Below are 25,029 nucleotides of genomic sequence, written 5' to 3' on the forward strand. Positions count from 1 at the left end.
AAATTAACAAGAGTCTACTTACCAATTTTTCTGTTAAAAAAAATTTTCATCAATTTCCAAACGAACAATCAGGATAGGAAAAAATCAACAGTAGTCAATCTCTGATCAAAAGTGCATCTACGGGTCGATTAGAATTAGAATCGACTAAAATCAGAAACGAAAAAGGAATATTTCGTACTTCGACAATTGTACAGACAGGGTGGCTGAGTGGTTAAGGCGTTGGACTACTAATCCAATACGGTCTGCTTGCGAGGTTTCCGATCCCATCTCTGTTGTAACTTTCTTTTGACAGAGCAAAATTTGTCCAGCGGTTACTTATCAAGTTTTCTGTCAAAGATTTCTTCATCAGTTTCCAAATAAAATACCAAGATAGGAAAAAAATCAATAGCAGTCAATCTAAGATCAAAAGAGTGCATCTACGGGTTGATTGGAAATAGAATCGATTAAAAACAGAAACGAAAAAGGAATGATAGTCATCGTGCTTGATTTCGAATCCGATCTCTGTCCATTTTTTCAATTAACAAAAAAATTGACAAGAGTCTACTTATCAATTTTTCTGTTAAAAAACTGTTTCATCAATTTCCAAATAAACAATCAGAATAGGAAAAAATCAACAGTAGTCAACCTCTGATCAAAAGTGTGCATCTACGGATCATTTAGAATTAGAATCGACAGAAATCAGAAACGAACAAGAAAAATTTCGTACTTCGACAATTGTACAGATATGGTGGCCGAGTGGTTAAGGCGTTGGACTGCTAATCCAATACGGTCTCCGTGCGTGGGTTCGAATCCCATCTCTGTCGTAACTTTCTTTTAACAAAGCACATTTTTTCCAGCGGCTACTTATCAAGTTTTCTGTTAAAGATTTCTTCATCAGTTTCCAAATAAAAAATATTAAGATAGGAAACAAATAAACAGTAGTCAATCTGTGATCAAAAGAGTGCATCAACGGGTGGATTGGAAAAACAATCGATTGAAAACAGAAACGAAAAAAGAATGATAGTCACCGTGCTTGGGTTCGAATCCGATCTCTGTCCATGTCTTCAATTAACAAAAAAAATGTCAAGAGTCTACTTATCAATTGTTCTGTTAAAAAACTGTTTCATCAATTTCCAAATAAACAATCAGAATAGGAAAAAATCAACAGTAGTCAACCTCTGATCAAAAGTGTGCATCTACGGATCATTTAGAATTAGAATCGACAGAAATCAGAAACGAACAAGAAAAATTTCGTACTTCGACAATTGTACAGATATGGTGGCCGAGTGGTTAAGGCGTTGGACTGCTAATCCATTACGGTCTCCGTGCGAGGTTTCGGATCCCATCACGGTCGTAACTTTCTTTTGACAGAGCAAAATTTGTCCAGCGGCTTATTATCAAGTTTTCTGTCAAAGATTTCTTAATGAGTTTCCAAATAAAATATCAAGATAGGAAAAAAATCAATAGCAGTCAATCTAAGATCAAAAGAGTGCATCTACGGGTGGATTGGAAATAGAATCGATTAAAAACAGAAACGAAAAAGGAATGATAGTCATCGTGCTTGATTTCGAATCCGATCTCTGTCCATTTTTTCAATTAACAAAAAAATTGACAAGAGTCTACTTATCAATTTTTCTGTTGAAAAATTTTTTCATCAATTTCCAAATAAACAATCAGGATAGATAAAAATAAACAGTAGTCAATCTCTGATCAAAACTGTGCATCTACGGGTCGATTACAATTAGAATCGGCTGAAATCAGAAACGAAAAAAAATATTTCGTACTTCGACGATTGTACAGACAGGGTGGCCGAGTGGTTAAGGCGTTGGACTGCTAATCCAATACGGTCTCCGTGCGTGGGTTCGAATCCCATCTCTGTCGTAACTTTCTTTTAACAAAGCACATTTTTTCCAGCGGCTACTTATCAAGTTTTCTGTTAAAGATTTCTTCATCAGTTTCCAAATAAAAAATATTAAGATAGGAAACAAATCAACAGTAGTCAATCTCTGATCAAAAGAGTGCATCTACGGGTGGATTGGAAATAGAATCGATTGAAAACAGAAACGAAAAAGGAATGATAATTCGTATTTCGAAGGTTGAACTGAAAAGGTGGCCGAGTGGTTAAGGCGTTCGACTGCTAATCCAATACGGTCTCCGTGCGTGATTTCGGAAACCATCTCTCTCGTAATTTTCTTTTAAAAGAGCAGAATTTGTCCAGCGGCTACTTATCAAGTTTTTTGTCGAGGATTTCTTCATCAGTTTCAAAATAAACTATCAAGATACGAAAAAAATCAACAGTAGTCAATCTGTGATCAAAAGAGTGCATCTACGGGTGGATTGGAAATAGAATCGATTGAAAACAGATACGAAAAAAGAATGATAGTCACCGTGCTTGGGTTCGCATCCGATGATCACTGTCCATTTTTTCAATTAACAAAAAAAAATTAACAAGAGTCTACTTACCAATTTTTCTGTTAAAAAAAATTTTCATCAATTTCCAAACGAACAATCAGGATAGGAAAAAATCAACAGTAGTCAATCTCTGATCAAAAGTGCATCTACGGGTCGATTAGAATTAGAATCGACTAAAATCAGAAACGAAAAAGGAATATTTCGTACTTCGACAATTGTACAGACAGGGTGGCTGAGTGGTTAAGGCGTTGGACTACTAATCCAATACGGTCTGCTTGCGAGGTTTCCGATCCCATCTCTGTTGTAACTTTCTTTTGACAGAGCAAAATTTGTCCAGCGGTTACTTATCAAGTTTTCTGTCAAAGATTTCTTCATCAGTTTCCAAATAAAATACCAAGATAGGAAAAAAATCAATAGCAGTCAATCTAAGATCAAAAGAGTGCATCTACGGGTTGATTGGAAATAGAATCGATTAAAAACAGAAACGAAAAAGGAATGATAGTCATCGTGCTTGATTTCGAATCCGATCTCTGTCCATTTTTTCAATTAACAAAAAAATTGACAAGAGTCTACTTATCAATTTTTCTGTTGAAAAATTTTTTCATCAATTTCCAAATAAACAATCAGGATAGATAAAAATAAACAGTAGTCAATCTCTGATCAAAACTGTGCATCTACGGGTCGATTACAATTAGAATCGGCTGAAATCAGAAACGAAAAAAAATATTTCGTACTTCGACGATTGTACAGACAGGGTGGCCGAGTGGTTAAGGCGTTGGACTGCTAATCCAATACGGTCTCCGTGCGTGGGTTCGAATCCCATCTCTGTCGTAACTTTCTTTTAACAAAGCACATTTTTTCCAGCGGCTACTTATCAAGTTTTCTGTTAAAGATTTCTTCATCAGTTTCCAAATAAAAAATATTAAGATAGGAAACAAATCAACAGTAGTCAATCTCTGATCAAAAGAGTGCATCTACGGGTGGATTGGAAATAGAATCGATTGAAAACAGAAACGAAAAAGGAATGATAATTCGTATTTCGAAGGTTGAACTGAAAAGGTGGCCGAGTGGTTAAGGCGTTCGACTGCTAATCCAATACGGTCTCCGTGCGTGATTTCGGAAACCATCTCTCTCGTAATTTTCTTTTAAAAGAGCAGAATTTGTCCAGCGGCTACTTATCAAGTTTTTTGTCGAGGATTTCTTCATCAGTTTCAAAATAAACTATCAAGATACGAAAAAAATCAACAGTAGTCAATCTGTGATCAAAAGAGTGCATCTACGGGTGGATTGGAAATAGAATCGATTGCAAACAGATACGAAAAAAGAATGATAGTCACCGTGCTTGGGTTCGCATCCGATGATCACTGTCCATTTTTTCAATTAACAAAAAAAATTAACAAGAGTCTACTTACCAATTTTTCTGTTAAAAAAAATTTTCATCAATTTCCAAACGAACAATCAGGATAGGAAAAAATCAACAGTAGTCAATCTCTGATCAAAAGTGCATCTACGGGTCGATTAGAATTAGAATCGACTAAAATCAGAAACGAAAAAGGAATATTTCGTACTTCGACAATTGTACAGACAGGGTGGCTGAGTGGTTAAGGCGTTGGACTACTAATCCAATACGGTCTGCTTGCGAGGTTTCCGATCCCATCTCTGTTGTAACTTTCTTTTGACAGAGCAAAATTTGTCCAGCGGTTACTTACAAGTTTTCTGTCAAAGATTTCTTCATCAGTTTCCAAATAAAATATCAAGATAGGAAAAAAATCAATAGCAGTCAATCTAAGATCAAAAGAGTGCATCTACGGGTGGATTGGAAATAGAATCGATTAAAAACAGAAACGAAAAAGGAATGATAGTCATCGTGCTTGATTTCGAATCCGATCTCTGTCCATTTTTTCAATTAACAAAAAAAATGACAAGAGTCTACTTATCAATTTTTCTGTTGAAAATTTTTTTCATCAATTTCCAAATAAACAATCAGGATAGATAAAAATAAATAGTAGTCAATCTATGATCAAAAGTGTGCATCTACGGGTCGATTAGAATTAGCATCGGCTGAAATCAGACACGAAAAAAGAATAATTCGTACTTCGACGATTGTACACAGGTGGCCGAGTGGTTAATGCGTTGGACTGCTAATCCAATACGGTCTCCGTGCGTGGGTTCGAATTCCATCTCTGTCGTAATTTTCTTTTAACAAAGCACATTTTTTACAGCGGCTACTTATCAAGTTTTCTGTCAAAGATTTCTTCATCAGTTTCCAAATAAAATATATAAAGATAGGAAACAAATCAACAGTAGTCAATCTCTGATCGAAAGAGTGCATCTACGGGTGGATTGGAAATAGAATCGATTAAAAACAGAAACGAAAAAGGAATGATAGTCATCGTGCTTGATTTCGAATCCGATCTCTGTCCATTTTTTCAATTAACAAAAAAAATTAACAAGAGTCTACTGACCAATTTTTCTGTTAAAAAATTTTTTTATCAATTTCCAAACGAACAATCAGGATAGGAAAAAATCAACAGTAGTCAATCTCTGATCAAAAGTGCATCTACGGGTCGATTAGAATTAGAATCGACTAAAATCAGAAACGAAAAAGGAATATTTCGTACTTCGACAATTGTACAGACAGGGTGGCTGAGTGGTTAAGGCGTTGGACTACTAATCCAATACGGTCTGCGTGCGAGGTTTCGGATCCCATCTCTGTCGTAACTTTCTTTTGACAGAGCAAAATTTGTCCAGCGGTTACTTATCAAGTTTTCTGTCAAAGATTTCTTCATCAGTTTCCAAATAAAATACCAAGATAGGAAAAAAATCAATAGCAGTCAATCTAAGATCAAAAGAGTGCATCTACGGGTTGATTGGAAATAGAATCGATTAAAAACAGAAACGAAAAAGGAATGATAGTCATCGTGCTTGATTTCGAATCCGATCTCTGTCCATTTTTTCAATTAACAAAAAAAATGACAAGAGTCTACTTATCAATTTTTGTGTTGAAAAATTTTTTCATCAATTTCCAAATAAACAATCAGGATAGATAAAAATAAATAGTAGTCAATCTATGATCAAAAGTGTGCATCTACGGGTCGATTAGAATTAGCATCGGCTGAAATCAGACACGAAAAAAGAATAGTTCGTACTGCGACGATTGTACACAGGTGGCCGAGTGGTTAATGCGTTGGACTGCTAATCCAATACGGTCTCCGTGCGTGGGTTCGAATCCCATCTCTGTCGTAAATTTCTTTTAACAAAGCACATTTTTTACAGCGGCTACTTATCAAGTTTTCTGTCAAAGATTTCTTCATCAGTTTCCAAATAAAATATCAAGATAGGAAAAAAATCAATAGCAGTCAATCTCTGATCGAAAGAGTGCATCTACGGGTGGATTGGAAATAGAATCGATTGAAAACAGAAACGAAAAACGAATATTTCGTACTTCGACGATTGTACAGACAAGGTGACCGAGTGGTTAAGGCGTTGAATTGCTAATCCAATACCGTCTGCGTGCGAGGTTTTGCATCCCATCTCTGTCGTTACTTTCTTTTAACAGAGCAAAATTTGTCCAGCGGCTACTTATCAAGTTTTGTGTCAAAGATTTCTTCATCAGTCTCCAAAAAAACTCTCAAGATAGGATAAAAATCAACAGTAGTCAATCTGTGATCAAAAGAGTGCATGTACGGGTGGATTGGAAATAGAATCGATTGAAAACAGAAACGAAAAAAGAATGATAGTCACTGTGTTTGGGTTCGAATCCGATGATCTCTGTCCGTTTTTTCAATTAACAAAAAAATAACAAGTCTACTTACCAATTTTTCTGTTAAAAAAAATTTCATCAATTTCCAAACAAACAATCAGGATAGGAAAAAATCAACAGTCGTCAATTTCTGATCAAAAGTGTGCATCTACAGGTCGATTAGAATTAGAATCGACAGAAATCAGAAACGAAAAAGGAATATTTCGTACTGCGACTATTGTACAGACAAGGTGGCCGAGTGGTTAAGGCGTTGAACTGATAATCCAATACGGTCTGCGTGCGAGGTTTTGCATCCCATCTCTGTCGTTACTTTCTTTTAACAGAGCAAAATTTGTCCAGCGGCTACTTATCAAGTTTTGTGTCAAAGATTTCTTCATCAGTCTCCAAATAAACTCTCAAGATAGGAAAAAAATCAACAGTAGTCAATCTGTGATCAAAAGAGTGCATGTACGGGTGGATTGGAAATAGAATCGATTGAAAACAGGAACGAAAAAAGAATGATAGTCACCGTGCTTGGGTTCAAATCCGATGATCTCTGTCCATTTTTTCAATTAACAAAAAAATTAACAAGAGTCTTCTCGTCAATTTTTCTGTTAAAAAAATTTTTCATCAATTTCTAAACAAACAATCAGGATAGGAAAAAATCAACAGTCTTCAATCTCTGATCAAAAGTGTGCATCTACGGGTCGATTAGAATTAGAATCGACAGAAATCAGAAACGAAAAAGGAATATTTCGTACTTCGATTATTGCTCAGATAAGGTGGCCGAGTGGTTAAGGAGTTGAACTGATAATCCAATACGGTCTGCGTGCGAGGTTTTGCATCCCATCTCTGTCGTTACTTTCTTTTAACAGAGCAAAAGTTGTCCAGCGGCTACTTATCAAGATTTGTGTCAAAGATTTCTTCATCAGTCTCCAAATAAACTCTCAAGATAGGAAAAAAATCAACAGTAGTCAATCTGTGATCAAAAGAGTGCATGTACGGGTGGATTGGAAATAGAATCGATTGAAAACAGAAACGAAAAAAGAATGATAGTCACCGTGCTTGGGTTCAAATCCGATGATCTCTGTCCATTTTTTCAATTAACAAAAAAAATAACAAGAGTCTTCTCATCAATTTTTCTGTTAAAAAAATTTTTCATCAATTTCCAAACAAACAATCAGGATAGGAAAAAATCAAGAGTCTTCAATCTCTGATCAAAAATGTGCATCTACGGGTCGATTAGAATTAGAATCGACAGAAATCAGAAACGAAAAAGGAATATTTCGTACTTCGACGATTGTACAGACAGGGTGGCCGAGTGGTTAAGGCGTTGGACTGCTAATCCAATACGGTCTCCGTGCGTGGGTTCGAATCCCATCTCTGTCGTAACTTTCTTTTGACAAAGCACTTTTTTTACAGCGGCTACTTATCAAGTTTTCTGTCAAAGATTTCTTCATCAGTTTCCAAATAAAATATATTAAGATAGGAAACAAATCAACAGTACTCAATCTCTGATCAAAAGAGTGCATCTACGGGTGGATTGGAAATAGAATCGATTAAAAACAGAAACGAAAAAGGAATGATAGTCATCGTGCTTGATTTCGAATCCGATCTCTGTCCATTTTTTCAATTAACAAAAAAAATGACAAGAGTCTACTTACCAATTTTTCTGTAAAAAAAATTTCATCAATTTCCAAACAAACAATCAGGATAGGAAAAAATCAACAGTAGTCAATCTCTGATCAAAAGTGTGCATCTACGGGTCGATTAGAATTAGAATCGACTGAAATCAGAAACGAAAAAAAAAATATTTCGTACTTCGACGATTGTACAGACAGGGTGGCTGAGTGGTTAAGGCGTTGGACTGCTAATCCAAGACGTTCTCTGTGCGTGGTTTCGGAACCCATCTCTGTCGTAATTTTGTTTAAAAGAGCAAAATTTGTCCAGCGGCTACTTATCAAGTTTTCTGTCAAGGATTTCATCAGTTTCCAAATAAACTCTCAAGAGAGGGAAAAAATCAACAGTAGTCAATCTGTGATCAAAAGAGTGCATTTACGGGTGGATTGGAAATAGAATCGACTGAAAACAGATATGAAAAAAGAATGATAGTCAACGTGCTTGGGTTCGAATCCGATGATATCTGTCCATTTTTCCAATTAACAAAAAAAATTAACAATAGTCTACTTACCAATTTTTCTGTTAAGAAAATTTTTCATCAATTTCCAAACAAAAAATCAGGATAGGAAAAAACAAGAGTCTTCAATCTCTGATCAAAAGTGTGCATCTACGGGTCGATTAGAATTAGAATCGACAGAAATCAGAAACGAAAAAGGAATATTTCGTACTTCGACGATTGTACAGACAGGGTGGCCGAGTGGTTAAGGCGTTGGACTGCAAATCCAATACGGTCTCCGTGCGTGCGTTCGAATCCCATCTCTGTCGTAACTTTCTTTTAACAAGGCACATTTTTTAAAGCGGCTACTTATCAAGTTTTCTGTCAAAGATTTCTTCATCAGTTTCCAAATAAAATATATTAAGATAGGAAGCAAATCAACAGTAGTCAATCTCTGATCAAAAGAGTGCATCCACGGGTGGATTGGAAATAGAATCGATTGAAAACAGAAACGAAAAAGGAATGATAATTCGTATTTCAAAGGTTGTACTGAAAAGGTGCCCGAGTGGTTAAGGCGTTGAACTGCTAATCCAAGACGTTCTCTGTGCGTGGTTTCGGAACCCATCTCTGTCGTAATTTTGTTTAAAAGAGCAAAATTTGTCCAGCGGCTACTTATCAAGTTTTCTGTCAAGGATTTCATCAGTTTCCAAATAAACTCTCAAGAGAGGGAAAAAATCAACAGTAGTCAATCTGTGATCAAAAGAGTGCATTTACGGGTGGATTGGAAATAGAATCGATTGGAAACAGATATGAAAAAAGAATGATAGTCAACGTGCTTGGGTTCGAATCCGATGATATCTGTCCATTTTTCCAATTAACAAAAAAATTAACAATAGTCTACTTACCAATTTTTCTGTTAAAAAAATTTTTCATCAATTTCCAAACAAACAATCAGGATAGGAAAAAAACAAGAGTCTTCAATCTCTGATCAAAAGTGTGCATCTACGGGTCGATTAGAATTAGAATCGACAGAAATCAGAAACGAAAAAGGAATATTTCGTACTTCGACGATTGTACAGACAGGGTGGCCGAGTGGTTAAGGCGTTGGACTGCTAATCCAATACGGTCTCCGTGCGTGCGTTCGAATCCCATCTCTGTCGTAACTTTCTTTTAACAAGGCACATTTTTTAAAGCGGCTACTTATCAAGTTTTCTGTCAAAGATTTCTTCATCAGTTTCCAAATAAAATATATTAAGATAGGAAACAAATCAACAGTAGTCAATCTCTGATCAAAAGAGTGCATCTACGGGTGAATTGGAAATAGAATCGATTGAAAACAGAAACGAAAAAGGAATGATAATTCGTATTTCGAAGGTTGTACAGAAAAGGTGGCCGAGTGGTTAAGGCGTTGGACTGCTAATGCAATACTGTCTGCGTGCGAGTTTTCGGATCCCATCTCTGTCGTAACTTTCTTTTAACAGAGCAAAATTTGTCGAGCGGCTACTTATCAAGTTTTCTGTCAAGGATTTCATCAGTTTCCAAATAAACTCTCAAGAGAGGGAAAAAATCAACAGTAGTCAATCTGTGATCAAAAGAGTGCATCTACGGGTGGATTGGAAATAGAATCGATTGAAAACAGAAACGAAAAAAGAATGATAGTCACTGTGCTTGGGTTCGAATCCGATGATCTCTGTCCGTTTTTTCAATTAACAAAAAAATAACAAGAGTCTACTTACCAATTTTTCTGTTAAAAAAAATTCCATCAATTTCCAAACAAACAATCAGGATAGGAAAAAATCAACAGTCGTCAATCTCTGATCAAAAGTGTGCATCTACGGGTCGATTAGAATTAGAATCGACAGAAATCAGAAACGAAAAAGGAAAATTTCGTACTGCGACTATTGTACAGACAAGGTGGCCGAGTTGTTAAGGCGTTGAACTGATAATCCTATACGGTCTGCGTGCGAGGTTTTGCATCCCATCTCCGTCGTTACTTTCTTTTAACAGAGCAAAATTTGTCCAGCGGCTACTTATCAAGTTTTGTGTCAAAGATTTCTTCATCAGTCTCCAAATAAACTCTCAAGATAGGAAAAAAATCAACAGTAGTCAACCTGTGATCAAAAGAGTTCATGTACGGGAGGATTGGAAATAGAATCGATTGAAAACAGAAACGAAAAAAGAATGATAGTCACCGTGGTTGGGTTCAAATCCGATGATCTCTGTCCATTTTTTCAATTAACCAAAAAATTAACAAGAGTCTTCTCATCAATTTTTCTGTTAAAAAAATTTTTCATCAATTTCCATCCAAACAAACAATCAGGATAGGAAAAAATCAACAGTCTTCAATCTCTAATCAAAAGTGTGCATCTACGGGTCGATTAGAATTAGAATCGACTGAAACCAGATATGAAAAAGGAAAATTTCGTACTTCGACAACTGTACAGACATGGTGGCCGAGTGGTTAAGGCGTTGAACTGCTAATCCAATACGGTCTCCGTGCGTGGTTTCGGAACCCATCTCTGTCGTAATTTTCTTTTAAAAGAGCAAAATTTGTCCAGCGGCTACTTATCAAGTTTTTGTCAAGGATTTCTTCATCAGTTTACAAATAAACTCTCAAGATAGGAAAAAATCAACAGTATTCAATCTGTGATCAAAAGATTGCATCTACGGGTGGATTGGAAATAGAATCGATTGAAAACAGAAACGAAAAAGGAATCATAATTCGTATTTCGAAGGTTGTACAGAAAAGGTGGCCGAGTGGTTAAGGCGTTGGACTGCTAATGCAATACTGTCTGCGTGCGAGTTTTCGGATCCCATCTCTGTCGTAACTTTCTTTTAACAGAGCAAAATTTGTCCAGCGGCTACTTATCAAGTTTTCTGTCAAAGATTTCCTTATCAGTTTCCAAATAAAATATCAAGATAGGAAAAAAAATCAACAGTAGTTGTAGTCAATCTCTGATCAATTATGTGCATCTACGGGTCGATTAGAATTAAAATCGGCTGAAATCAGAAACGAAAAAGAAATATTTCGTACATCGACGATTGTACAGACAGGGTGGCCGAGTGGTTAAGGCGTTGGACTGCTAATCCAAAACCGTCTCCGTGGGTGGGTTGGAATCCCATCTCTGTCAAATTTTTCATTTAACAAAGCAAAATTTGTCGAGCGGCTACTTATCAAGTTTTCTATTGAAGATTTCTTTATCAGCTTCCAAATAAAAAATAAAGTATATAAAGATAGTAAAAAAAATCAACAGTAGTCAGTCTCTGATCTAAAGTGTGCACCTACGGGTGGATTGGAATTAGAATCGACTGAAATCAGAAACGAAAAAGGAATGATAATTCGTACTTCGACGGTTGTACAGACAGGGTGCCCGAGTGGTTAAGGCGTTGGACTGCTAATGCAATACTGTCTCCGTGCATGAATTCGGAACCCATCTCTGTCATAATTTTCTTTTAAAAGAGCAAAATTTGTCCAGCGGCTACTTATCAAGTTTTTTGTGAAGGATTTCTTCATCAGTTTCCAAATAAACTCTCAAGATAGGAAAAAAATCAACAGTATTCAATCTGTGATCAAAAGAGTGCATCTACGGGTGGATTGGAAATAGAATCGATGAAAACAGAAACGAAAAAGCAATGATAATTCGTATTTCGAAGGTTGTACAGCCAAGGTGCCTGAGTGGTTAAGGCGTTGGACTGCTAATGCAACCTTGTCTGCGTGCGAGGTTTCGGATCCCATCTGTCGTAACTTTCTTTTAACAGAGCAAAATTTGTCCAGCGGCTACTTATCAAGTTTTCTGTCAAAGATTTCTTCATCAGTTTCCAAATATAATATCAAGATAGGAAAAAAATCAACAGTAGTCAATTTCTGATCAAAAGAGTGCATCTACGGGCGGATTGGAAATAGAATCGATTGAAAACAGAAACAAAAAAGTAATGATAATTCGTATTTCGAAGGTAGTACAGACAAGGTGGCCGAGTGGTTAAGGCGTTGAACTGCTAATCCAACACGGTCTCCGTGCGTGGTTTCGAATCCCATCTCTTTCGTATTTTGTTTTAACAAAGCAAATTTTTTCCAGTGGCTACTTATCAAGTTTTCTGTCAAAGATTTCTTCATCAGTTTCCAAACGAACTATCAAGATAGGAAAAACATCAACAGTAGACAATCTGTGATCAAAAGAGTGCATCTACGGGTCGATTAGAATTAGAATCGACAGAAATCAGAAACGAAAAAAGAATAGTTCGTACTGCGACGATTGTACACAGGTGGCCGAGTTGTTAAGGCGTTGGACTGCTAATCCAATACGGTCTCCGTGCGTGGGTTCGAATCCCATCTCTGTCGTAACTTTCTTTTAACAAAGCACTTTTTTTACAGCGGCTACTTATCAAGTTTTCTGTCAAAGATTTCTTCATCAGTTTCCAAATAAAATATATTAAGATAGGCAAAAATCAACAGTATTCAATCTGTGATCAAAAGATTGCATCTACGGGTGGATTGGAAATAGAATCGATTGAAAACAGAAACGAAAAAGGAATCATAATTCGTATTTCGAAGGTTGTACAGAAAAGGTGGCCGAGTGGTTAAGGCGTTGGACTGCTAATGCAACCTTGTCTGCGTGCGAGGTTTCGGATCCCATCTCTGTCGTAACTTTCTTTTAACAGAGCAAAATTTGTCCAGCGGCTACTTATCAAGTTTTCTGTCAAAGATTTCTTCACCAGTTTCCAAATATAATATCAAGATAGGAAAAAAATCAACAGTAGTCAATCTCTGATCAAAAGAGTGCATCTACGGGCGGATTGGAAATAGAATCGATTGAAAACAGAAACGAAAAAGTAATGATAATTCGTATTTCGAAGGTTGTACAGACAAGGTGGCCGAGTGGTTAAGACGTTGGACTGCTTATCCGATACGGTCTCCGTGCGTGGTTTCGGAACCCATCTCTGTCGTAATTTTCTTTTAAAAGAGCAAAATTTGTCCAGCGGCTACTTATCAAGTTTTTTTCGAGGATTTCTTCATCAGTTTCCAAAAAAACTATCAAGATAGGAAAAAATCAACAAGAGGTCAATCTCTGATCAAAGGTGTGCATCTACGGGTCGATTAGAATTAGAATCGACAGAAATCAGAAACGAAAAAGGAATATTTCGTACTTCGACGATTGTACAGACAGGGTGGCCGAGTGGTTAAGGCGTTGGACTGCTAATCCAATACGATCTCCGTGCGTGGGTTCGAATCTCATCTCTGTCGTAACTTTCTTTTAACAAAGCACTTTTTTTACAGCGGCTACTTATCAAGTTTTCTGTCAAAGATTTCTTCATCAGTTTCCAAATAAAATATATTAAGATAGGAAACAAATCAACAGTAGTCAATCTCTGATCAAAAGAGTGCATCTACGGGTGGATTGGAAATAGAATCGATTGAAAACAGAAACGAAAAAGGAATGATAATTCGTATTTCAAGGTTGTACAGACAAGGTGGCTGAGTGGTTAAGGCGTTGGACTGCTAATGCAATACTATCTGCGTGCGAGTTTTCGGATCCCATCTCTGTCGTAACTTTCTTTTAACAGAGCAAAATTTGTCCAGCGGCTACTTATCAAGTTTTCTGTCAAAGATTTCCTTATCAGTTTCCAACTAAATTATCAAGATAGGAAAAAAATCGACAGTAGATGTAGTCAATCTCTGATCAAAGGTGTGCATCTACGGGTCGATTAGAATTAGAATCGGCTGAAACCAGAAACGAAAAAGAAATATTTCGTACATCGACGATTGTACAGACAGGGTGGCCGAGTGGTTAAGGCGTTGGACTGCTAATGCAATACTGTCTCCGTTCGTGAACTCGGAACTCAACTCTGTCGTAATTTTCTTTTAAAAGAGCAAAATTTGTCCAGCGGCTACTTATCAATTTTTTTTGTCAAGGATTTCTTCATCAGTTTCCAAATAAACTCTCAAGATAGAAAAAAAACAGTATTCAATCTGTGATCAAAAGAGTGCATCTACGGGTGGATTGGAAATAGAATCGATTGAAAACAGAAACGAAAAAGGAACGATAATTCGTATTTCGAAGGTTGTACAGACAAGGTGGCCGAGTGGTTAAGGCGTTGGACTGCTAATGCAACACTGTCTGCGTGCGAGGTTTCGGATCCCATCTCTGTCGTAACTTTCTTTTAATAGAGCAAAATTTGTCCAGCGGCTACTTATCAAGTTTTCTGTCAAAGATTTCTTCATCAGTTTCCAATTATAATATCAAGATAGGAAAAAAATCAACAGTAGTCAATCTCTGATCAAAAGAGTGCATCTACGGGTGGATTGGAAATAGAATCGATTGAAAACAGAAACGAAAAAGTAATGATAATTCGTATTTCGAAGGTTGTACAGACAAGGTGGCCGAGTGGTTAAGGCGTTGGACTGCTAATCCGATACGGTCTCCGTGCGTGGTTTCGGAACCCATCTCCGTCGTAATTTTCTTTTAAAGGGGCAAAATTTGTCCAGCGGCTACTTATCAAGTTTTCTGTCAAAGATTTCTTCATCAGTTTCCAAATAAACTCTCAAGATAGGAAAAAATCAACAGTATTCAATCTGTGATCAAAAGAGTGCATCTACGGGTGGATTGGAAATAGAATCGATTGAAAACAGAAACGAAAAAGGAACGATAATTCATATTTCGAAAGGTTGTACAGACAAGGTGGCCGAGTGGTTAAGGCGTTGGACTGCTAATGCAATACTGTCTGCGTGCGAGGTTTCGGATCCCATCTCTGTCGTAACTTTCTTTTAACAGAGCAAAATTTGTCCAGCGGCTACTTATCAAGTTTTCTGTCAAAGATTTCTTCATCAGTTTCCAAATAAAATATCAAGATAGGAAAAAAAATCGACAGTAGATGTAGTCAATCTCTGATCGAAGGTGTGCATCTACGGGTCGATTAGAATTAGAATCGGCTGAAACCAGAAACGAAAAAGAAACAATTCGTACTTCGACGATTGTACAGACAGGGTGGATGAGTGGTTAAGGCGTTGGACTGCTAATGCAATACTGTCTCCGTGCGTGAATTCGGAACTCATCTCTGTCGTAATTTTCTTTTAAAAGAGCGAAATTTGTCCAGCGGCTACTTATCAAGTTTTTTGTCAAGGATTTCTTCATCAGTTTCCAAATAAACTCTGAAGATAGGAAAAAATCAACAGTAGTCAATCTGTGATCAAAAGAGTGCATCTACGGGTGGATTGGAAATAGAATCGATTGAAAACAGAAACGAAAAAAGAATGATAGTCGCCGTACTTGGGTTCGAAACCGATGATCTCTGTCCATTTTTTTCCATTAACAAAAAAAATTAACAAGAGTCTGCTTACCAATTTCTGTTAAAAAATTTTTTCGTCAATTTCCAAACAAACAATCAGGATAGGAAAAAATCAACAAGAGGTCAATCTCTGATCAAAAGTATGCATCTAAAGGTCGATTAGAATTAGAATCGACTGAAATCAGAAACAAAAAAAGGGAATAATTCGTACTCCGACGATAGTACAGACATGGTGGCCGAGTTGTTAAAAGCGTTGGACTGCTAATGCAATACGGTCTGCGTGCGTGGTTTCGGAACCCATCTCTGTCGTAATTTCTTTTAAAAGAGCAAAATTTGTCCAGCGGCTACTTATCAATTTTTTCGAGGATTTCTTTATCAGTTTCCAAATAAAATATCAAGATAGGAAAAAAATCAACAGTAGTCAATCTGTGATCAAAAGAGCGCATCTACGGGTGGATTGGATATAGAATCGATTGAAAACAGAAACGAAAAAAGAATGATAGTCACCGTACTTGGGCTCGAATCCGAAGATCTCTGTCCATTTTTTCAATTAACAAAAAAAATTAACAAGAGACTACTTACCAATTTTTCTGTTAAAAAAATTTGTCGTCAATTTCCAAACAAACAATCAGGATAGGAAAAAATCAACAAGAGGTCAATCTCTGATCAAAAGTGTGCATCTACGGGTCGATTAGAATAAGAATCGATTGAAAAAAGAAACGAAAAAAATGATAATTCGTATTTCGAAGGTTGTACAGACAAGGTGGCCGAGTGGTTAAGGCGTTGGACTGCTAATGCAATATTCTCTGCGTGCGAGGTTTCGGATCCCATCTCTGTCGTAACTTTCTTTTAACAGAGCAAAATTTGTCCAGCGGCTACTTATCAAGTTTTCTGTCAACGATTTCTTCATCAGTTTCGAAATACACTATCAAGATAGGAAAAAAATCAACAGTAGTCAATCTGTGATCAAAAGAGTGCATCTGCGGGTGGATTGGAAATAGAATCGATTGAAAACAGAAACGAAAAAAGAATGATAGTCACCGTACTTGGGTTCGAATCCGATGATCTCTGTCCATTTTTTCAATTAACAAAAAAAAATTAACAAGAGTCTACTTACCAATTTTTCTGTTAGAAAATTTTTCGTCAATTTCCAAACAAACAATCAGGATAGGAAAAATCAACAAGAGGTCAATCTCTGATCAAAGGTGTGCATCTACGGGTCGATTAGAATTAGAATCGACTGAAATCAGAAACGAAAAAGGAATATTTAGTACTTCGACTATTGTACAGACAGAGCGGCCGAGTGGTTAAGGCGTTGGACTGCTAATGCAATACCGTCTGCGTGCGAGGTTTCGGATCCCATCCCTATCGTAACTTTCTTTTAACAGAGCAAAATTTGTCCAGCGGCTACTTATCAAGTTTTCTGTCAAAGATTTCTTCGTCAGTTTCCAAATAAAATATCAAGATAGGAAAAAAATCAACAGTAGTAAATCTGTGATCAAAAGTGTGCATCTACGGGTGGATTGGAATTAGAATCGATTAAGATTAGAAACGAAAAAGGAATTTTTCGTAATTTGACGATAGTAAAGACAGGGTGGCCGAGTGGTTAAGGCGTTGGACTGCTAATCCAATACGGTCTCCGTGCGTGGGTTCGAAGCCCATCTCTGTCGTAACTTTCTTTTAACAAAGCACAGTTTTTCCAGCGGCTACTTATCAAGTTTTCTGGCAAAGATTTTTTCATCAGTTTCCAAATACACTATCAAGATAGGAAAAAAATCAACAGTAGTCAATCTGTGATCAAAAGTGCATCTACGGGTGGATTGCAAATAGAATCGATTGAAAACAGAAACGAAAAAGTAATGATAATTCGTATTTCGAAGGTTGTACAGACAAGGAGACCGAGTGGTTAAGGCGTTGGACTGCTAATCCCATACGGTCTCCGTGCGTGGTTTCGGAACCCATCTCTGTCGTAATTTTCTTTTAAAAGAGCAGAATTTGTCCAGCGGCTACATATCAAGTTTTCTGTCAAAGATTTCTTCATCAGTTTCAAAATAAATTCTATAAAGATATGAAAAAAAATCAACAGTAAACAATCTGTGATCAAAAGAGTGCATCTACGGGTGGATTGGAATCAGAATCGATTGGAATCAGAAACGAAAAAGGAAACATAATTCGTATTTCGAAGGTTGTACAGACAGGGAGGCCGAGTGGTTAAGGCGTTGGACTGCTAATCCAATACGGTCTCCGTGCGTGGGTTCGAATCCCATTCCTGTGGTATCTTTCTTTTAACAAAACACATTTCTTCCAGCGGCTACTTATCAAGTTTTCTGTCAAAGATTTCTTCATCAGTTTCCAAATAAACTATATAAAGATAGGAAAAAATCAACAGTAAACAATCTGTGACCAAAAGAGTCCATCTGCGGGTGGATTGGAATTAGAATCGATTGAAATCAGAAACGAAAAAGTAATGATAATTCGAAGGTTGTACAGACAGGGTGGCCGAGTGGTTAAGGCGTTGGACTGCTAATCCAATACGGTCTCCGTGCGTGGGTTCGAATCCCATCTCTGTCGTATTTTTCTTTTAACAACGCAAATTTTTTTCCAAGGGCTACTTATCAAGTTTTCTGTCAAAGATTTCTTCATCAGACTCCAAATAAACTATCAAGATAGGGGAAAAATTAACAGTAGTCAATCTGCGATCAAAAGAGTGCATCAACGGGTGGATTGGAAATAGAATCGATTGAAAACAGAAACGAAAAAGGAAAGATAATTCGTATTTCGAAGGTTGTACAGACAAGGTGCCTGAGTGGTTAAGGCGTTGGACTGCTAATGCAATACTGTCGGCGTGCGAGGTTTCGGATCCCATCTCTGTCGTAACTTTTTAAAAAAGCACATTTTTTCAGCGGTTACTTATCAAGTTTTCTGTCAAAGATTTCTTCAACAGTTTCCAAATAAAATAAGATAGGAAAAAATCAACAGTAAACAATCTGTGACCAAAAGAGTGCATCTACGGGTTGATTGGAATTAGAATCGATTGAAATCAGATAGGAAAAAGGAATGATAATTCGAAGGTTGTACAGACAGGGTGGCCGAGTGGTTAAGGCGTTGAACTGCTAATCCAATACGGTCTCCGTGCGTGGGTTCGAATCTCATCTCTGTCGTATTTTTCTTTTAACAACGCAAATTTTTTCAAGGGCTACTTATCAAGTTTTCTGTCAAAGATTTCTTCATCAGATTCCAAATAAACTATCAAGATAGGGGAAAAATTAACAGTAGTCAATCTGTGATCAAAAGAGTGCACCTACGGGTGGATTGGAAATAGAATCGATTGAAAACAGAAACGAAAAAGGAAAGATAGTCTCCGTGCGTGGGTTCGAATTGCAACCACTGTCCATTTTTTCAATTAACAAAAAAATTTGACAAGAGTCTACTTATCAATTTTTCTGTTAAAAATTATTTTTCATCAATTTCCAAATAAACAATCAAGAAAGGAAAAAATCAACAGTAGTCAATCTTTGATCAAAAGTGTGCATCTACGGGTCGATTAGAATCGACTGAAATCAGAAACGAAAAAGGAATGATAATTCGTACTTCGACGGCTGTACAGACAGGGTGCCCGAGTGGTTAAGGCGTTGGACTGCTAATCCAATACGTTCTCCGTGCGTGGGTTCGAATCCCATCTCTGCCGTATTTGTCTTTAAACAAAGCCAAATTTTTCCAGCGGCTACTTATCAAGTTTTCTGTCAAAGATTTCTTCATCAGTTTCCCACTAAGCTATCAAGATAGGAAAAATCAACAGTAGTCACTCTGTGATCAAAAGAGTGCATCTACGAGCGGATTGGAAATAGAATTGATTGAAAATAGAAACGAAAAAAGAATGATATTTCGTATTGCGAAGGTTGTACAGACAGGGAGCGTGGCCGAGTGGCTAAGGCGTTGAACTTCTCATCTAATACGGTCTCCGTGCATGGGTTGGAATTACATCTCTGTCGTAATTTCCTTTCAACAGAGCAATTTTTTTCCAGCGGCTACATTTCAAGTTTTCTGTCAAAGATTTCTTCATCAGTTTCCCACTAAGCTATCAAGATAGGAAAAATCAACAGTAGTCACTCTGTGATCAAAAGAGTGCATCTACGGGTGGATTGGAATTAGAATCAATTGAAATCAGAAACGAAAAAAGAATGATAAATCGAAGGTTGTACAGACAGGGTGGCCGAAAGGTTAAGGCCTTGGACTGCTATTCCAATACCGTCTCCGTGCGTGGGTTCGAATCCCATCTCTGTCGTAACTTTCTTTTAACAAAGCACATTTTTTCCAGCGGCTACTTATCAAATTTTCTGTAAAGATTACTTCATCAGTTTCCAAACAAAATATAGTAAGATAAGAAAAAAACAACAGTAGTCAATCTCTGATCAAAAGTGTGCATCTACGGGTGGATTGGAATTAGAATTGATTGAAATCAGAAACGAAAAAGGAAAGATAATTCGTATTTCGAAGGTTGTACAGACAGGGTGGCCGAGTGGTTAAGGCGTTGGACTGCTAATCCAATACGGTCTCCGTGCGTGGGTTCGAATCCCATCTCTGTCGTAACTTTCTTTTAACAAAAAACATTTCCAGCGGCTACTTATCAAGTTTTCTGTCAAAGACTTCTTCATCAGTTTCCAAATAAAATATATTAAGATAGGAAACAAAACAACAGTAGTCAATCTGTGATCAAAAGAGTGCATCTACGGGTGGATTGGAAATAGAATCGATTGAAAACAGAAACGAAAAAAGAATGATAATTCCGACTTCTACGATTGTGCAGACAGGGTAGCCGAGTGGTTGAGGCGCTGGGCTGCTAATCCAATACGGTCTCCGTGCGTGGGTTCGAATCCCATTTCTGTCGTATTTTTCTTTTAACAAAGCCAATTTTTTCCAGCGGCTACTTATCAAGTTTTCTGTCAAAGATTTCTTCATCAGATTCCAAATAAACTATCAAGATATGGAAAAACTTAACAGTAGTCAATCTCTAATCAAAAGAGTGCATCTACGGGTGGATTGGAAATAGAATCGATTGAAAACAGAAACGAAAAAGAAAAGATAGTCTCCGTGCGTGGGTTCGAACTGCAACCTCTGTCCATTTCTTCAATTAACAAAAAAAATTTGACAAGAGTCTACTTATCAATTTTTCTGTTAAAATTGTTTTCATCAATTTCCAAATAAACAATCAAGATAGGAAAAAAAACAAACAGTAGTCTATCTTTGATCAAAAGTGTGCATCTACGGGTCGATTAGAATCGATTAAAATCAGAAACGAAAAAGGAATGATAATTCGTACTTAGACGGTTGTACAGACAGGGTGCCCGAGTGGTTATGGCGTTTGACTGTTAAGCCAATACGGTCTCCTTTCGTGGGTTCCAGCGGCTACTTATCGAGTTTTCTGTCAAAATTTCCAGCGGCTACTTATCGAGTTTTCTGTCAAAGATCTCTTCATCAGCTTCCAAATAAAAAATAAAGTATATAAAGATAGTAAAAAAAATCAACAGTAGTCAGTCTCTGATCTAAAGTGTGCACCTACGGGTGGATTGGAATTAGAATCGACTGAAATCAGAAACGAAAAAGGAATGATAATTCGTACTTCGACGGTTGTACAGACAGGGTGCCCGAGTGGTTAAGGCGTTGAACTGCTAATCCAATACGGTCTCCGTGCGTGGGTTGGGATCACATCTCTGTCGTAATCTTCTTTTAACAGAGCAAAATTTGGCCAGTGGCTACTTATCAAGTTTATGTCGAAGATTTCTTCATCAGATTCCAAATAAACTATCAATATAGGGAAAAAAATAACAGTAGTCAATCTCTAATCAAAAGAGTGCATCTACGGGTGGATTGGAAATAGAATCGATTGAAAACAGAAACGAAAAAGGAAAGATAATTCGTATTTCGAAGGTTGTACAGACAAGGTGTCCGGGTGGTTAAGGCGTTGCACTGCTAATCCAATACGGTCTCCGTGCGTGGGTTCCAGTGGCTACTTATCGAGTTTTCTGTCAAAATTTGCAGCGGCTACTTATCGAGTTTTCTGTCAAAGATCTCTTCATCAGCTTCCAAATAAAAAATAAAGTATATAAAGATAGTAAAAAAAATCAACAGTAGTCAGTCTCTGATCTAAAGTGTGCACCTACGGGTGGATTGGAATTAGAATCGACTGAAATCAGAAACGAAAAAGGAATGATAATTCGTACTTCGACGGTTGTACAGACAGGGTGCCCGAGTGGTTAAGGCGTTGAACTGCTAATCCAATACGGTCTCCGTGCGTGGGTTGGGATCACATCTCTGTCGTAATCTTCTTTTAACAGAGCAAAATTTGGCCAGCGGCTACTTATCAAGTTTTCTGTCAAAGATCTCTTCATCAGCTTCCAAAAAAGTACATAAAGATAGGGAAAAAATCAACAGTAGTCAGTCTCTGATCTAAAGTGTGCACCTACGGGTGGATTGGAATTAGAATCGATTGAAATCAGAAACGAAAAAAGAAAGACAATTCGTATTTCGAAGGTTGTATAGACAGGGTGGGCGAGTGGTTAAGGCATTGAACTGCTAATCCAATACGGTCTCCGTGCGTGGGTTGTGATCACATCTCTGTCGTAATTTTCTTTTAACAGAGTAAAAATTGTCCAGCGGCTACTTATCAAGTTTTCTGTCGAAAACTTCTGCATCAGTTTCCAAATAAACTATCAATATAGGGAAAAATTCAACAGTAATCAATCTGTGATCAAAAGAGTGCATCTACGGGTGCATTGGAAATAGAATCGATTGAAAACAGAAGCGAAAAAGGAATGATAGTCTGCGTGCGTGGGTTCGAATCCGATCTCTGTCCATTTTTTCAGTTAACAAAAAAATTTGACAACAGTTTATTTATCAATTTTTCCGTTAAAAATATTTTTCATCAATTTCCAAATAAACAATCAGGATAAAAAAAATAACCAGTAGTCAATCTCTGATCAAAAAGGTGCATCTACGGGCCGATCAGAAATAAAATCGACTGAAATCAGAAACGGAGAAAGGAATATTTCGTACTTCCACGATTGTACAGACATGGTGGCCGAGTGGTTAAGGCGTTGAACTGCTAATCCAATACGGTCTCCGTGCGTGGGTTGGGATCACATCTCTGTCGTAATCTTCTTTCAACAGAGCAAAAATTGTCCAGCGGCTACTTATCAAGTTTTCTGTCAAAGATTTCTTCATCAGTTTCCAAATAAGCTATCGAGATAGAAAAAAATCAACAGTACTCAATCTGTGACAAAAAATGTGCATCTACGGGTGGAATGGATATAAAATCGCTTGAAATTAGAAACGAAAAGGGAAGGATAGTCTCCGTGCGTGGGTTCGAATCCGATCTCTGTCCATGTTTTCAGTTACCAAAAAAAATTGTCCAGAGTCTACCTATCAATATTTCTGTTAAAAATGCTTTTCATCAATTTCCAAATAAACAATCAATATAGGACAAAAATCAACAGTAGTCAATCTCTGATGAAAAGTGAGCATTTACGAGTCGATTAGAATTGACTGAAATCAGAAACGAAAAACGAATGATAATTCGTACTTAGAAGGTTGTAGAGAGAGGGTGGCAGAGTGGTTAAGGCGTTGAACTGATAATCTAATACGGTCTCCGTGCGTGGGTTCGAATCCCATATCTGTCGTGTTTTTCTTTTGACAAAGCAAAATTTTTCCAGCGGCTACTTATCAAGTTTTCTGTCAAAGATTTCTTCATCAGATTCAAAATAAACTATCAATATAGGGAAAAAATAACAGTAGTCAATCTCTAATCAAAAGAGTGCATCTACGGGTGGATTGGAAATAGAATCGATTGAAAACAGAAAGGAAAAAGGAAAGATAATTCGTATTTCGAAGGTTGTACAGACAAGGTGTCCGGGTGGTTACGGCGTTGCACTGCAAATCCAATACGGTCTCCGTGCGTGGGTTCGAATCCCATATCTGTCGTGTTTTTCTTTTGACAAAGCAAAATTTTTCCAGAGGCTACTTATCGAGTTTTCTGTCAAAGATCTCTTCATCAGCTTCCAAATAAAAAATAAAGTATATAAAGATAGTAAAAAAATCAACAGTAGTCAGTCTCTGATCTAAAGTGTGCACCTACGGGTGGATTGGAATTAGAATCGACTGAAATCAAAAACGAAAAAGGAATGATAATTCGTACTTCGACGGTTGAACAGACATGGTGGCCGAGTGGTTAAGGCGTTGAACTGCTAATCCAATACGGTCTCCATGCGTGGGTTGGGATCACATCTCTGTCGCAATCTTCTTTCAACAGGGCAAAATTTGTCCAGCGGCTACTTATCAAGTTTTCTGTCGCAGATTTTTTCATCAATTTCCAAATAAGCTATCAAGATAGGAAAAAAATCAACAGTAGTCAATCTGTGACCAAAAGAGTGCATCTACGGGTGGAATGGAAATAGAATCGATTGAAAAGAGAAACGAAAAAGGAATGATAGTCTCCGTGCGTGGGTTCGAATCCGATCTCTGTCCGTTTTTTCAGTTAACAAAAAAATTTGACAAGAGTCTACTTATCAATTTTTCCGTTAAAAAGATTTTTCATCAATTTCCAAATAAACAATCAGGATAAGGAAAAATCACCAGTAGTCAATCTCTGATCAAAAAGGTGCATCTACGGGTGGATCAGAAATAAAATCGACTGAAATCAGAAACGAAAAACGAATATTTCGTACTTCCACGATTGTACAGACATGGTGGCCGAGTGGTTAAGGCGTTGGACTGCTAATCCAATACGTTCTCCATGCGTGGGTTCGAATCCCGTCTCTGTCGTATTTTTCTTTTAACAGCGCAAATTTTTTCCAGTGGCTACTTTTCAAGTTTTCTGTCGAAGATTTCTTCATCAATTTCCAAATAAGCTATCAAGATAGGAACAAAATCAACAGTAGTCAATCTGTGACCAAAAGAGTGCATCTACGGGTGGAATGGAAATAGAATCGACTGAAAAGAGAAACGAAAAAGGTATGATATTCTCCGTGCGTGGGTTCGAATCCGATCTCTGTCCAGTTTTTCAATTAACAAAAAAGAATTGTCCAGAGTCTACCTATCAATTTTTCTGTTAAAAATGTTTTTCATCAATTTCCAGATGAACAATCAAGATAGGAAAAAATCAACAGTAGTCAATCTCTGATCAAAAGTGCGCATCTACGGGTCGATTAGAATCGACTGAAATCAGAAACGAAACAGGAATGATAATTCGTACTTCGACAGCTGTACAGACATGGTGGCCGAGTGGTAAAGGCGTTGGACTGATAATCCAATACGTTCTCCATGCTTGCGTTCGAATCCCGTCTCTGTCGTATTTTTCTTTTAACAACGCAAATTTTTTCCAGAGGCTACTTCTCAAGTTTTTTTGTCAAATATTTGTTCATCAGTTTCCAAATAAACTATATAAAGATAGAAAAAAAATCAACAGTGGACAATCTCTGATCAAAAGTGTGCATCTACGGGT

General features: G+C 37.2%; 1 protein-coding gene and 20 non-coding genes across 23 annotated transcripts in view; 20 read left to right on the forward strand and 1 right to left on the reverse strand.

The window, feature by feature from the left end:
* The window catches only part of LOC142348360 (uncharacterized), a 186,246-nt gene that overhangs the window by 110,601 nt on the left and 50,616 nt on the right, over window positions 1–25,029 (reverse strand). The window lies entirely within an intron of this gene.
* Window positions 722–803, forward strand: Trnas-gcu (transfer RNA serine (anticodon GCU)). The gene has a single exon. It is a non-coding gene; the product is annotated as a tRNA-Ser (tRNA).
* On the forward strand, window positions 1,779–1,860 carry Trnas-gcu (transfer RNA serine (anticodon GCU)). Its single transcript has one exon. It is a non-coding gene; the product is annotated as a tRNA-Ser (tRNA).
* On the forward strand, window positions 3,141–3,222 carry Trnas-gcu (transfer RNA serine (anticodon GCU)). The gene has a single exon. It is a non-coding gene; the product is annotated as a tRNA-Ser (tRNA).
* Trnas-gcu (transfer RNA serine (anticodon GCU)) lies at window positions 4,499–4,582 on the forward strand. Its single transcript has one exon. It is a non-coding gene; the product is annotated as a tRNA-Ser (tRNA).
* Trnas-gcu (transfer RNA serine (anticodon GCU)) lies at window positions 5,553–5,636 on the forward strand. Its single transcript has one exon. It is a non-coding gene; the product is annotated as a tRNA-Ser (tRNA).
* Window positions 7,441–7,522, forward strand: Trnas-gcu (transfer RNA serine (anticodon GCU)). Its single transcript has one exon. It is a non-coding gene; the product is annotated as a tRNA-Ser (tRNA).
* Trnac-gca (transfer RNA cysteine (anticodon GCA)) lies at window positions 8,497–8,578 on the forward strand. The gene has a single exon. It is a non-coding gene; the product is annotated as a tRNA-Cys (tRNA).
* On the forward strand, window positions 9,328–9,409 carry Trnas-gcu (transfer RNA serine (anticodon GCU)). Its single transcript has one exon. It is a non-coding gene; the product is annotated as a tRNA-Ser (tRNA).
* Window positions 11,299–11,380, forward strand: Trnas-gcu (transfer RNA serine (anticodon GCU)). Its single transcript has one exon. It is a non-coding gene; the product is annotated as a tRNA-Ser (tRNA).
* On the forward strand, window positions 12,507–12,590 carry Trnas-gcu (transfer RNA serine (anticodon GCU)). Its single transcript has one exon. It is a non-coding gene; the product is annotated as a tRNA-Ser (tRNA).
* Trnas-gcu (transfer RNA serine (anticodon GCU)) lies at window positions 13,410–13,491 on the forward strand. The gene has a single exon. It is a non-coding gene; the product is annotated as a tRNA-Ser (tRNA).
* On the forward strand, window positions 17,122–17,203 carry Trnas-gcu (transfer RNA serine (anticodon GCU)). The gene has a single exon. It is a non-coding gene; the product is annotated as a tRNA-Ser (tRNA).
* Trnas-gcu (transfer RNA serine (anticodon GCU)) lies at window positions 17,727–17,813 on the forward strand. Its single transcript has one exon. It is a non-coding gene; the product is annotated as a tRNA-Ser (tRNA).
* On the forward strand, window positions 18,023–18,104 carry Trnas-gcu (transfer RNA serine (anticodon GCU)). The gene has a single exon. It is a non-coding gene; the product is annotated as a tRNA-Ser (tRNA).
* On the forward strand, window positions 18,613–18,694 carry Trnas-gcu (transfer RNA serine (anticodon GCU)). The gene has a single exon. It is a non-coding gene; the product is annotated as a tRNA-Ser (tRNA).
* On the forward strand, window positions 19,140–19,221 carry Trnas-gcu (transfer RNA serine (anticodon GCU)). Its single transcript has one exon. It is a non-coding gene; the product is annotated as a tRNA-Ser (tRNA).
* Trnas-gcu (transfer RNA serine (anticodon GCU)) lies at window positions 19,737–19,818 on the forward strand. Its single transcript has one exon. It is a non-coding gene; the product is annotated as a tRNA-Ser (tRNA).
* On the forward strand, window positions 20,039–20,120 carry Trnas-gcu (transfer RNA serine (anticodon GCU)). The gene has a single exon. It is a non-coding gene; the product is annotated as a tRNA-Ser (tRNA).
* Window positions 20,340–20,421, forward strand: Trnas-gcu (transfer RNA serine (anticodon GCU)). The gene has a single exon. It is a non-coding gene; the product is annotated as a tRNA-Ser (tRNA).
* On the forward strand, window positions 24,269–24,350 carry Trnas-gcu (transfer RNA serine (anticodon GCU)). The gene has a single exon. It is a non-coding gene; the product is annotated as a tRNA-Ser (tRNA).

This window comes from Convolutriloba macropyga, chromosome 10 (assembly GCF_964194025.1).
Source record: "Convolutriloba macropyga chromosome 10, txConMacr16.3, whole genome shotgun sequence".
NCBI classification, from domain to species: Eukaryota; Metazoa; Xenacoelomorpha; order Acoela; family Convolutidae; genus Convolutriloba; species Convolutriloba macropyga.